Source organism: Fukomys damarensis, unplaced genomic scaffold, assembly GCF_012274545.1.
Source record: "Fukomys damarensis isolate Sample0158 unplaced genomic scaffold, DMR_v1.0_HiC HiC_scaffold_19, whole genome shotgun sequence".
Taxonomy (NCBI): domain Eukaryota; kingdom Metazoa; phylum Chordata; class Mammalia; order Rodentia; family Bathyergidae; genus Fukomys; species Fukomys damarensis.
The window spans coordinates 14557083-14570513 of NW_022900931.1; the positions used below are offsets into that span (position 1 = coordinate 14557083).

Sequence of the window (13431 nt, forward strand, 5' to 3'; positions counted from 1 at the left end):
AAAAAAAAAAAAAAAAAAAAAAAAAATCAAATATCACCTAAAGATTTCTGCTGTGAAGAAACTGCTCAACACAGTGGCTTCTTAGGGAATTTTACAAAAGCTTGGGCAACAAAGAGTTTAACCAAATTGTTCAAAAGGAAAATCTGCAGAAATGACATGTTCAAAGAGACTTAAACACACTCAGATCTAACCTCGGGATTCTAAAACCAAGGAAAGCGTGTACAGTTGTGTGCATGACCCAGACTGCGTGTGTGCTCAGGAAGGAACCGGAGCCCTGTGATTCCTTTCACCCCTGGCTAAACTTGAGTTTCTATACAAAAAAGAAAAGAAAGCTAAAGTAGAGTTGCAAAATACCAAACTGAGGTCAAATGTGCACCCCAAGATGCACACATATGCATAGAAAATCTTGGTAAATACTGGAAGGTTTATTCCCAAGTATTTAAGGAAACCTCTGTGGAATCATTAAGCTAACTAAACATAAATAACACAGGCACAGACTAGTTAATGACAATTACCACAAAACAAGAAGTTTTCGATACTTTTCTCCCTCTGTGCCCTGCATTATCCCAGTTGTATCCCACTTATTTTTTTCCTGTATTTTTGTGCTCTTTATATCATGTCGAAGCCTTTCTTCAGATGTTCTATACCACATGGGTGTGCATCTGTATTTAAAGTTAAGTACTGAAAAGCTGACTGGAAGTTCTGATGCCCTTTTTCAGAGTGAGTTCTGGGCCTGTGAAGAAACCTTGCTGATGATTGGAAGGAGACTGTCAAGAGAGGTTACAGGACCAGGTAATGAAAGGACTTTTACCAAGACCACAAGAGAGATTCTGAGAGAAGCTATTCTAGAATGGCAAATGCAACAGAATAAAACAAGGAGAGAACTGTGAAGAGGTCAGTGGATTTGACAAAGAACACCCTGCGGATGGCTACAGAGAAAGGTATTTCTGCAGAATTATAGGTGTACACAGAAGACCAGAGAGTCAGTGAAGGGGTCTGTGGGTGAAGACTTGTTTTTCAGTGATCTGCTTGGGGCGGATTATAATCTGCAGTGGAGCCTGTTGGGTGTTTGTTTTAGATGGTCTCTGTTAAAATGAGACAAACCCAAATGAATGGAAGTAATAGTCATTTTTAATTTTTCATTTACCGAAGCTCCTGCAAGTGATGTGCACAAAACGAATTTAGAGATTTTAATTTAATCTCTAATGGTTTTTCTAGTCTTTTGATTGATGTGCTGATCTATGGAGTTGTCTAGAGACAGATGGCAGGAAGGAGGAGGAATATCCAAAGGCCTAAGTCAGTAATAATTCAGAACATGGGCCCCTGAAAAATGATAACACTGGTTTAAGAAGGACCAGAGCTATCTTTTCTTAGGATTGAATTTGCCTGAAATAATGTTAGAAAATGCCGGTCCTGTATAATTGAATATGGAAAAGAAAACTTCCCTCCTTCCTCCCCTGACTCCCTCTTTCCTTCCCTTCTTTCTTTACTCTTATAATAGGTTCAAAACTAATAAATGTGCTGAACTGGGTAGACTATTGTCTATATCAATCTATTATCCATCTATGTATCTATCATCAAACATCTAACTATATACCTATGCAGTTTATGTAGTACATGTATATATTAAAAGAGGAGGGAACAGAGAGATTTTATTTTTTAAACTTTCCATCCAGTTGATGACTGGCAGAATAGAAAAGTAAAAGAAGACAAATAGAAAAGAATTTCACTGAATATGTCTGATAAAGGTATCATAAAAATGTCATTCTAATACTGCAGTGCTACTTTTTTGTCATTGCATTAGAGAGGAATGCCTATTTGAAACAGGATCAGAATAAAAATGATGAATTATAGACATTTCTCTGAGGCAGTGCAAAGTTAGTTTCACAGTTTTTGTTGGTGAATAGTGAGATGATCAGGCAGTTAAGGGCTAATTTGTGTTTTCATAAGAGCACTTAGGACAGAATGGGACGTGGAAAAATGAACATGCATGTTACTCTATTTATTGTTTTATGTGACGGTAGAGTAGTGACCCAGTTTAATATGTTGTCAAGAATTTCTTTGGTGTTGTCAGCATTTTTCAGATGTTTTTGTTATTTATTTTATCAAACAGGACCTGAAAGTTACATATTCTTAGAGAATAAATCTTTCATCCTTTGTCTTTGTTTTCTCACAAATTGTGTAGTTCAGAATTTTGTCTACAGGAGTTTTCTTCTAAGAAGCTTATTTGGGGTTGGATGAACTAATGATAAAAGGAAATACTGCCCAATAAAGTCCTCCAAATAAATGGAAGACAAGTGATTTAATACAATTTCAAATCTTAAAAAGAGAACACTAGTGATCAAACTTCTCATAACATATTCAATCGATAATATTGAATACACTTTAATAGACAGAAAACATTTTAAATTTACTAAAAATTGAAATAAATTCTTATTCTAAGTGACTCCATGGCACTTGGATGATTATCAGAGATTTGGAGAAAAATCTTTGATAGGATTGTTTTCTGTTGTTCTCTTCTTTCTAAAAGTACTTAATCTGTTAAATTATGTACAATAGTTATTTGTTTCCCCAACAATTCAATATAAAACAACACAGGAACAGGAAAATGGCTGGTTACTTTTGATATCTGCACTTTGCACTGTTCAGAATATTTATCCATTGACCGAGTCCATACAGTGCATCCACTGTAGATGAGTTACCACATCCTAATTTTTGTGCCAACCTCCTTTGTGACAGGCTGTAGGGTAATGGTAGAGACCCTTTAGCTGGAAGTTTATATCCAGCAAAATTCTAAGATCTTCTGAACATAAACTAAACAGTATTTTCTTTTAAAATTGGTTCTAAAATTCCACTTTGAGTTATTTTTAACAAAAGTCTTTAGTCCACTTGAGATCATTTGGACACCCTGGGATACCCACAGATTTAGAGTTGACATCGGCTCCTATGTGGTTCTTCTGTTCCATTTTTTTTCTGTTGCAAAGAGACCATAGGGAGTTATGTCCATGGGGCTGCCCCTGGGACAGGTCTTCATTTTGCTAGACTGCCTAAAATACCCCCACTCACTTTCAAATGCCCCAATGGATTGAATTTCCTGAGTCTGAATGCCATTCAGCTGAAGTGTGAATGTGGAGTAATTTTGACAATGAAATGGGAATTGATGGTTTGGATACATTTGAAGAACTACATTTTAAACAGTTGGTGATGGATTATGGTTGCATTTCAAATTCTCTGTTCAATTTTGTGGTGCTCAAATGCCTTAAGGGAAGAAGACTTTAAAAATCATAACAAAATTTCAACATATTAAAGTTATTGCTAATATAACTTTATTTCTTTCTCACAGTATCAGTATACAGTGGGGGATTGTAAACCTGAGTCTAGGTATTGGTTTCACTGGAGATATATTCATTTAATTGATAGGAATAAATGCTTTAATAATATTTAAATCCAGAGAGTATGTCAGGAGAGATTCACATAATATTTTAGAGCACTTGGATGATTTTCTGAAAATATTGGGTAACATTCTATGTCGCCCCAAGATGTGATAGCAAAGCAGATATGCATTTTAAAAATTATGGTCATTTCCTTTTCTTTATAAGCCTATTTTGGCTTACAAAATAATTTTTATTTATCCAGTATACGTATTTGAGTATTTTCATATTACGGGTTGTCTTTTCATCAGAAGTTTTCCACTTTATTTCTCCCTCAGTAAGAATGAATAAGTATGTATTCCTTGTCTTTTACTTCCTTTATCTCTGTCTGTAGAGTGAGAACGCCTGAGTTGACTTTTCTGTCTCTCCTATGGGGACATCACAGTCAATAACTTTACTGAGAACATTTGATGCATAAATATTACAAATCTGGGATCTCAGTGATGAGATGGTGGAAAGAGAAATAAATTGCATAACTGAAGCAAGGGGGATGTTAATGGTGCTGCAGGAGATGCTGTCCTGTGAGCATTCAGCAGGGGAACTTAGGTTTTCCCAATAGGAATGGAAGCTTTTCAAGGACAGAGACTGTCCTGTGGCACATAAAGAAAGGAAAATGAAGACAAATACTCCGTGGTTTGAAAGTCAGTACATTTCTTATGAAGACAAAATTTAAGTCTGGAAGTGAAAATTAAAAAGTAAAACACCATCAGAAATGTAAAATAACTATGAAATAGGAATTAGCATGAGATTTTTCACATTTATCTTGATTGGCTTTGAAAACAATATGTAGACCAAAAGAGAAAATAGAGCATCCAACTGTGTTGGAACAAATTTGACTAACATTTCTTTTTTAGCAAAGTACAAAATACATCAACTAAAATAGGTAGACTTTCTTGGATGTCAGCCCTCTTCTACGACGTTATATGTAATGTATTTGCACCTGTGTTTTCCTGCAATTTTACCAACAAGGGGTCTTGGGAAGCACTGCTCACATTTGGCCTACAGCCAAGCCAATAAACGAAAATGTCATTAATCACTGTCACTTGTCAGTTTTTCATTCAAGAAATTGTCTCTTTTCATTGTTGCTACTAAAACACAAGGGAATTGATAAACTTTGTTTTGGGTAACTAAGACTAAGTTTTTAAAGATGAAATTTTTTTTTTCAGAGGGACAAACGTAGCATTTAAAGGTAGATTACAGCTGCAACTGAGTCTATCTGTGAGAGCAAAACCAGGCACATGCATGTGGCTGGCTAGATTGTACTGAATGGAATGCGTATTTTAACACAGTGCTATCTCTGCAGGACATTTCTTCTTCTTGGTAGTTGCAAACTCAGTTATGGTGTAGGGTAGCCATGGATGTGTACTTCCCTTTCACTCTGCAAACACACCTAACAATAGAGATGAAACACAATCTAAGAGCAGAACATCCATAAGGTCTTCTAGGTGCCCAAAGGTTAGGTTGTCAGCTCCTGCTGTTCCTTAAACAGAATGGTCAAATTAGCGTACCTCCAAATCAGTTAAATTTACAAAAAACCGCAATGGGCCAAGCAAGGGTTAATCTGGCAGAAACTGGGTGATTTGAGAAGCTGCTGATAGAAAATATTTAAGTCTATAAATTTTACTGTGTAAGATTTAAATAAGTTCATTAGGGACTCCAAAGTATAGTCCATTAGTGATGGAAGAGAAATAAAAATTGGAGATGGAAATTGAAATCCACCTCCAAGCAGTATGTTGAAGTGGCCGAGAGTAAGGGTTATGAAGCGAAGCCAGTCTGAATCAGACCACTGGCTCTACCTTGTAAAAGCATTGTCACCTTGGACAAGTTAATAAATTTCTGTTTTGTATCTGTTAAATGATACCTAGCAACACACACACACACACACACACACACACACACACACACACACAGCTCTTGTAGAGTACAATATCTTTTCAGTAACTAGTGTCCAGTAATGATGTAAACACAAATATTACATACACATGCATAGTCTCTATAATAAGTGCACCACTATAGGATTAGGTTTAAAATTTTATTATTTTCTTTTGTAACCTCTCTACATCATCTTTTTTTTGTAACAATAAAATGGTGAAAATGGCAAAACACAATTTAGGAACTTTTGTAAGGATTAAGTTACTAATTTAAGTGGTAGGATGTAGGGGAGTACTTACAACACAGATTTTCCTTGATCAGTGTCAGCGGAATATGAATTTGAAATTGTACGTGAAAGTACCCTTATCAAAAGCACAACAGGCTGCTAGGCAATCTGAGGCACTTTTTCAGCCAACATGATAAAAAAGTTGTCTATAAATTATATTGTCCTAGTGACATCTACCTGGATTTCAGTGCTTTGGTCATGTTAAACACCCAGTTCATTATGCATGTCACTCTTTCCTGTCAGTTTGAGACCCGAAGTACTGGGTAAGACTCGACAGTGTAGGAGCCCACAGTTGAAAGATTATGAAAAGAACCCCAGGTTTAGGCCCTTCCATTAGTGTGAGAGAAATACAGTCTATGAATCTTGCCCAATTTGCCCCGTGGTTCAGTTTAGCACTGTGTTCAGGGAATCAGTTTCATCACGAATCTAGAACTCTCTTCATGAGCTTGATGTGTGACAATCATGTGGGCAGCATTTTTATAGCCATTTTCACTAATTAAGCAGAGCAGGGGGAGGTGTGCTGTGAAGCTTTAGCAGGAAGAGGTTCAAGATGTCTTGCTAGTTTATACTTAGTTCAATTGCTGATTAATTGTAAAATTCTGTATAGTTTACTCTGTAAAACAAGTCTGTGAAAAGGGTTCAAGATGCCAATTTTAACTTTAAAATATCTTTTAATACTAAATTTTTCAAATGTAAGTAGACGTTTTTGCCTCCAAATTTCCTAAAACATTGCTAGGTATTTGTAGTCCTGCCAAAAACACCTTTACAAAATGAATTATTTGGAACATAGTTCATTTATCTTTCAAAAATAGAACGTGAAATTACTGCTGGGGTTTGGATATCTTTCAGGAAAATTTGGTCCTCTATTCCTGATCGTTAAGCCATCCCTAATAGCTCTTGGCTTGATTTTTATGGCACTATCATGTTTTTTTCAACATTTAACTTATCAGCTAGACTGTGCTGCTCCTGGAGGTGGAGAGAGTGAACACATTAGTGGAGTAACAAGAATAATTTTTATGTTAAACTCATTTTTAACAAAGTGTGTACTCATGACAATTTATACTCAAGAAATTGCAATCTACTTCATTTTCATGGTATTTTTCTAAAAGAGAAATGTTTCCTTTGAGCTCGTTTCACTCTCTTTCCAGTACTTCTCTTTTGGTGCCAGGATATTGATATCTACTAACTAGTAATGTAAATGGCAGTATAAATATTTGAGATATTCTCAAAGGCAGAAGCTTGTTTTTTTTCTTTTTTTCAGATATAAAGATGACAGTCAGATCTTGGGAGAAGCTGGCTATTAACTACCTGCTGAGTTTATTTGCACATGTCCTCTTTATATTCAGGCACCTAAAATTAATTTGTTGCTAGATTACTTTTTTGTATATATTATTATATTGAATAATATTAGATTTTGGAGGGGGGAAAAGAGGGCAATTCTAAGGCATTATTTTAGGTCATTCAGTCTCTAATCTTTTCTATTGGCTCTTTTGTATGTAAAGTGTCTTTTTATTAAGTTATGGAAATTGGAATCCGTCTCCTGGTTTCTAAAAACAGTTATTTTTGTCTGTGTACCAAAGGTGTTTATGCCTTCTCCTCTATTGTAATGTCTTTTTGTATGATTGTATTAAATGTTCTGCTCCCTGAGTGAAAATGTCTGTTTTACTGTTCTTGCTTTTTACCTTTGTACTTTTCATTTTGAGTACTTATACTTTAAGTCTCCTTTGATTTACGCTTTCTAAATTAATAGATTTTTTCAACTTACCTCTTTGAAATTGGCTCTGTTACTAAAGATAATTTGTAGCATATTAAACATAGATACTATATCATAATTATCTTCATCTTTCAATTTTTCAAATATACCTCTTTTTCACTTTTATATTGTAAAATATTTTTTAGGAAATTCTGAGTATTGGTAAATGCACAAATGCCAATAGACCTTTTTCCCATTTTCCCATTCTTGTATCTGGCTGTATTTAGAGGCAATATCTTTTATATTTGACATCCAAGACTATGAACTAAATGGCACCATTTTTTTCTTTTTGTAATGATATTTCATCTGGTAGAATTAAGGAAGGAATGTGATTGCAAAAGCTACCCTTGATTTTGTTATATCTTCCTATTACCCTGATATAAGCACTTTCTCCTTCACTGCTAACTTCTGAAACAGATTTTTCAGTAATTACTCTTTTTATCCATTTCAGGTTCAGTTTATTCTCCTTAGGGCTATTAAAGTAATTTTCTGACATTAATTTGGACAAACTTTTTGTCTGTTTCAGTCTTCGCTGACTCTACATTGCCTAGAAAGAAATATTCAGAATACTTAAATTGGCGTTCAAAAGCTTGGAAAATGAAGGTCCAACCTAGTGTTCCAACATTATCCTTCAAGATACAGAAGTATGAAAAGTGCTGGCTCTATAGACTTATGAACTTGGGCCAATTATTCCCTTCTGTAAGCCTCAGTAACCTCAGAGCTAAATTGAAGAAAATAAGGGCACTGATCTAATACTCTTATTTAATTATGTTAAATGTCATAATATATGCAAAGTTTCTGAAAGAGAATACAGACAAAAATTGCTCAATACAGCTTAATTTAAAAACATTTTTATTATTTATTTGGCTCATGACTTCTTCATATTACATACTTCTCATTCCAAATTATCCCACATGAATGAAAATATTTCTGTTGCATATCATCATATTTGCTCCTATAAACTTTGTATGTTATAAATCTGTGTGATTTTCCTGATGACTAATACTATATTTTATTTAATTACTAGTATAATTAAATGTGTATAGTTTGAGTCATCAATAGATGTTGAGCATGTTATATTTAACATGCCAGAGTAGATATATATTTCAGATTTAGCTCATTTCATGTACAGTTGATTTCTATAGTCAAGGTTTTATTGCTTGTAGAAAAAGTAGATACTGTAATGCCTTAAATGCTCAATTAATGCTTGCAATTCATGATAATCTTTGTAAAATTGGACAAGAAAATCTGCAAAAGAATTAATATATAGAAAAATACCTTACTCTAATTTTTATTCCTCTGAATATTCTGTTTGTATCTTGAGATTAGAGAACAATAATTAAATATAATTAAAGTTTTGCTTAAAACGTATGTGTGTTCATTTATATATCTCTAGGTAAAAGAAAAATGAATATACACCAAATAGAAAATAATAATTACGCTGAGAGTAGTGAAATGAGAAAGGAAGCATATTAAGAAGATATAAATGCTTATTTCTAATTTTTATAATTCTGATGAAAAAGGAATGGATTTAAGTTTTAATTAAAACATATAATTGTTTAAAATGAAAACTATGTGTGTATGTGATTATAGAAAAGTTAGTTTTCTGCATGATAATAAAACCAATCTTAGAAGAAACACTTAAGACTTTTCATTTTAGTTTCAGTGCATAAAGAGCTTGAAAGTGATTATTCCTACATTCATACTAAGAAAGTAACTTGAACAAACTGATAAACAATGACTTTTCTTAGATCCATCAAAGAATTTCATTCATAGGACAAACCACCATCCTAAAAAGTAGAGACAGACACAGACAAAGAATTAAAGTTTGTGTTAATCCGTTTCTTATTGCTGTTACAAAATAAGTGAGATTGGATAATGCTGTAGAGGAAAAAAGGTTTATTTAGCTCAGAGTTCTAAATTAAATCTTTTACTCTTTAAATCTAATTACTCTTAAATCAAGTATGCTGCAATATCTGTTTCAGAAAGTGGCAAGAAAAATGGGATAAATAAGTTTGAAATGAGGGGAACATTTTGAGTGGGTTTAATGACAATACAATTTTACAGCAATACATTTCTCAAAACAAATATTCACTGTATATTTAGATCGTATCTATTATTACTATACTTATTTATTATTACTACACCTAGTAATAACCTGTTGAAATTGCAGAAAACAGACACTCTTTAAAGAAAACAAAGAACCTTACCTATAGAGGGAAAAGTATAAGAATTATGTAGGATACCTCTTCAGGGATCATATAATGAATAAGATAAAGCAGTGACATGACTATGCTCAAAGCAAGGGAAAAAATAAATATGCCAGTAACATTAAGAGGCGGGAGAAAAGAATTGCTAGTATTTCATTAGAAGGCAAACACAGTTGCTTGAAAGTATCTTTGTATTAGTAGTATAAGTACATTTTAAATTCTAGGGGAACTACAAAGGATATATGCTAATAAACATAATCACTGTAAAACGAATGATCCAAATATACAATTTGAAATATAGAGGTTTTCAGAGTGTGTTAAAAAATAAAAGAAGCCGCAGCCAGGCGTGGCAGCACATACCCATAATTCCAGCGCTCTGGGAATCTGAGACAGGAGAATCACAACTTTTATCTCAGCCTAGGAAATTTAGTGATGGAGTGAGAAAATGTCTACAAATAAAAAATAAGTTACCAAAATAAATTAAAGCAATAAATCACTCCCCAGTACTGCAAAATATATTTTAAAAAACTAAAAATAGTTAAAAGACAATAAACAAGATCCAACTATAATCTGTAATAAACTCACATTAAATACAAAGATATATAGATAAAAACTAAAATGATATAAAATATACTGTAGTGACTAATGAAACAAAATCAACTACACTAATTTTAGATAAAGTAGACAAGAAAAACAATACAAAACTATTTGTGGATACACTTTAAAATGGTTGTAAAAATTCCATCAGATTAAGACTTTTCTTTTTCTACTTTAAAATTTATTAAAAATAATGAATTAGAATTAAAATTAGTTAAGTACTCTACTTCAATCTGATATTATAATCATATGATTATTAAATTGGTTTCAGTTAAAATGGTAAATTTCATAGACTTTCAAAGATTTAGATCACCCCTGCATTTCTAGAGCAAATCCCATTGTTAGGATGCATTATCCTCTTAATACATTCTGCATGTGATTTGAGAGATAGTGTTATGATTGTTCTTTATTTTAATGTTTTCATGCTTTAAAAGCAAAGTTTTGCTGGTCTCATAAAAATTTAAAACACATACTGTCTTTTTATATTTTGGAGGAATTTATAAACACATTTTTACTTCTCCCTTAAATATAAGCCATCAGGATAAGAATGTTCTTTGAATGAAAGACTGAAATTCTTCAATAAATATTAAGACTATTCTTCAATGAATATTAAGATTATTCATATGTTTTTATCAGTTTCACTAATATTTTTTAAAGTCTGTACCCTTAATCTCTAATATGGAAATTATTAACAATGCTCTTTGTGGTATCCTCATTATTTTTGTTTTTTTTCTAGTATCTATAGTTATTCTCTTTTTATTTCTTTTTTGTTTTTTGTTTTTTGTTTTTTGTTTTTTGAGATAGGGTCTCACTATGTAGTTGAGACTGACCTGGAACTCACTATGTAGCCCAGTCTGGTCTTGAACTCACAGTGATCCTCCTGCCTCAGCCTCCGGAATGCTGGAATTACAGGTGTGCACCACCATGCCCGGCTCTAATTATTCTGTTTTTAGAATTTCTGTTACTTTTAAATTGTATTCTTTGTTTCTGTCTGAATTTTTTTTTTTGGTGTTATTGAGATGAAAGCCTAAACTTTGATTTCAAGCAACTTTTATGTTAATGTGCTAATTCTTTCTTTCTAAAATTAGATTTAATGCAAAAATTCCTTGGTATGTGTTGTTGTTTTTTTTGAGCAAATAATTTTATTTCCTCTATTAATATAAATAAAATTCAAATTTATTTTAAACATAAAAGCTACAACTATAAAACTTCTAAAATAAATCTGAGGAGGGAAGAAAGTTACACAACATTGATATTAGTAATAATTTCTGGATTGACACCAATCCAGAATGTGTTGTTTTATCTGTTATTTTTAATTGTGGTGTTGTAGTTACATGTTTTCTTTTTCTTTTATTTTTTTTGTACTGGAGATGGAACTCGGGTCCTTCCACTTGTGTGAAGCAGGCAGCAGAACCACTGAGCTAAATCCCTGTTCCTGTAGTTGTATATTTTCTGTTGACCTATCTTTATATTTTTTGATTTAAAAATATTAAATTAATAATAAAAGTGTATAAATTTACTGCTTAGCATTTAATATATTTATAATTCTATAATGATCACAATAAACAGTAATTAACCTATCCGTCACTGTTTATAGTTACCATTGTTTCTTGTGTGTGGTGAAAACATTCAAATTCTGAAGTTTTATCAAATGTAAGCAATGAACATCATATCCTTATCTCTACTCCTAATGTTGTACCTTAGATTCTAGTGTTTATTTACCATATAACTGAAGGCAGTATACTTGGACCACATTGTTTATGTGACATCTTTCTTCATATCGTTATATAAAGTAGTGCCTCCTTTGTGGTTTTACTTTCTACAGTTTCAGTTACCCACTGTCTACTGTAATTGAAAAATATTAATATTAGTAGTAACCCTTCAAGAGAGATTATATTCATATAATTTAGCAGTGTATTTCATGTCTGTGTGTGTGTGTGTGTGTTTGTTTTTTGCACCGGGCATTGAACTCAGGACCTTGTGCTTGCCAGGCGGCAGAACCACTGAGCTAAATCCCCGGCCCAGTATATTTTTCATAATTGTTCAGTTACATTATTACTTGCTGTTAATATCTTACTGTTAACTAATTTACCTATTAGTGTTGATTATAAATATGATGTATTGAAAAATGTAGAAAAAGGGAGAAAAGGAGAGAAATTGTTACTATCTGTGGTTTCAGGCATCTTCTGAAGTTCTGGGAACATAGACCCTGCAGTACATTACAGCCCTTTCTGCATTGCTTCAGCTGTATCCTAAAACTTTCGGTATGTTGTGCTTTTACTATTTATTTCATGATATGTTTTTATGTTTCCCTTTTGACTTCTTTGTCACATTGGTGGTTCAGAAGTATGTTGTTTAATTGTTACTCATGGGTGCATCTTTCAAAAGTCAAAATTCTTTGTGATGAATTTCATTGTGGTAAGAAAAAATAATGTCATTCCAATCTTCTTAAATATACTCACGCTTGCTTTGTGGCCTTTCCAGGCAAATGTTCTGAATGTGATTAAGAAAAGTATATATTCCTTTGTTGTTGGATAGACTATTCTGCATATTCCTAGGGTCCCTCAAAGTAAGACCTAAACAGAAAGTAATCAGCCTTAAAATCTACAGATACAAAATGCCAGGTCCAATTGACCTCTCCTTGCTATACCTGCCATCGCTATTCTCTTGGTTGGTGCCTACTCTGTGAGGCCTGTAAGGCAATGATAGGCTGATTGGCCTGGCCCTTTTGATCTCTAGTTTTCAAGGCTGATTATTTTTCAGTTGGATCTTATTTTCAGGGTACGAGGAGTCTATTAGACTCATTTGTATATATTGCTCTTCAAGTGTGCATATATATATATATATAACATTTATATTATATTTATATATAATTTTATATTATATTGATATATATATTTAAGTTCTGTAGTATTGGGTGCATATATATTTATAACTGTTGTATCTTCTTGATGAATTATCCCCTTCATTGTCCTAGAGGGATTCTCTTTGTCTCTTATGGTAGAATTTGACTTAAATTCTTATATAAAATAGCCACTTTGGCCTTGTTTGTTACCATTTCATGGTCTTTTTTTTTTTTCATTCCTTGTCATCCCATGAGTTCCCTTAAGGCTAAGGTGAGTCATATTATTGGATACTGGTACTTGAATCCATTCAGCCACTCTATCTTTTGATTGGAAAATTTACTCCGTATCTTTGTAACCTGGGTCCCGCTGATCTCTGCTGTAGTTTGAGAGCAGCCCTTCCCCTCCATGGACCTGGAGGGAGATCCTCATCTTGGTT

General features: G+C 33.1%; 1 long non-coding RNA gene across 1 annotated transcript in view; it reads left to right on the forward strand.

Moving 5' to 3' along the window:
• LOC117286838 overlaps positions 1 to 13431 on the forward strand; it is a 133440-nt gene that overhangs the window by 27009 nt on the left and 93000 nt on the right. The window contains exons 2-3 of the long non-coding RNA XR_004517937.1: positions 720 to 941; positions 12329 to 12413. This is a non-coding gene — a long non-coding RNA (uncharacterized LOC117286838). The remainder of the gene's footprint in view (positions 1 to 719; positions 942 to 12328; positions 12414 to 13431) is intronic.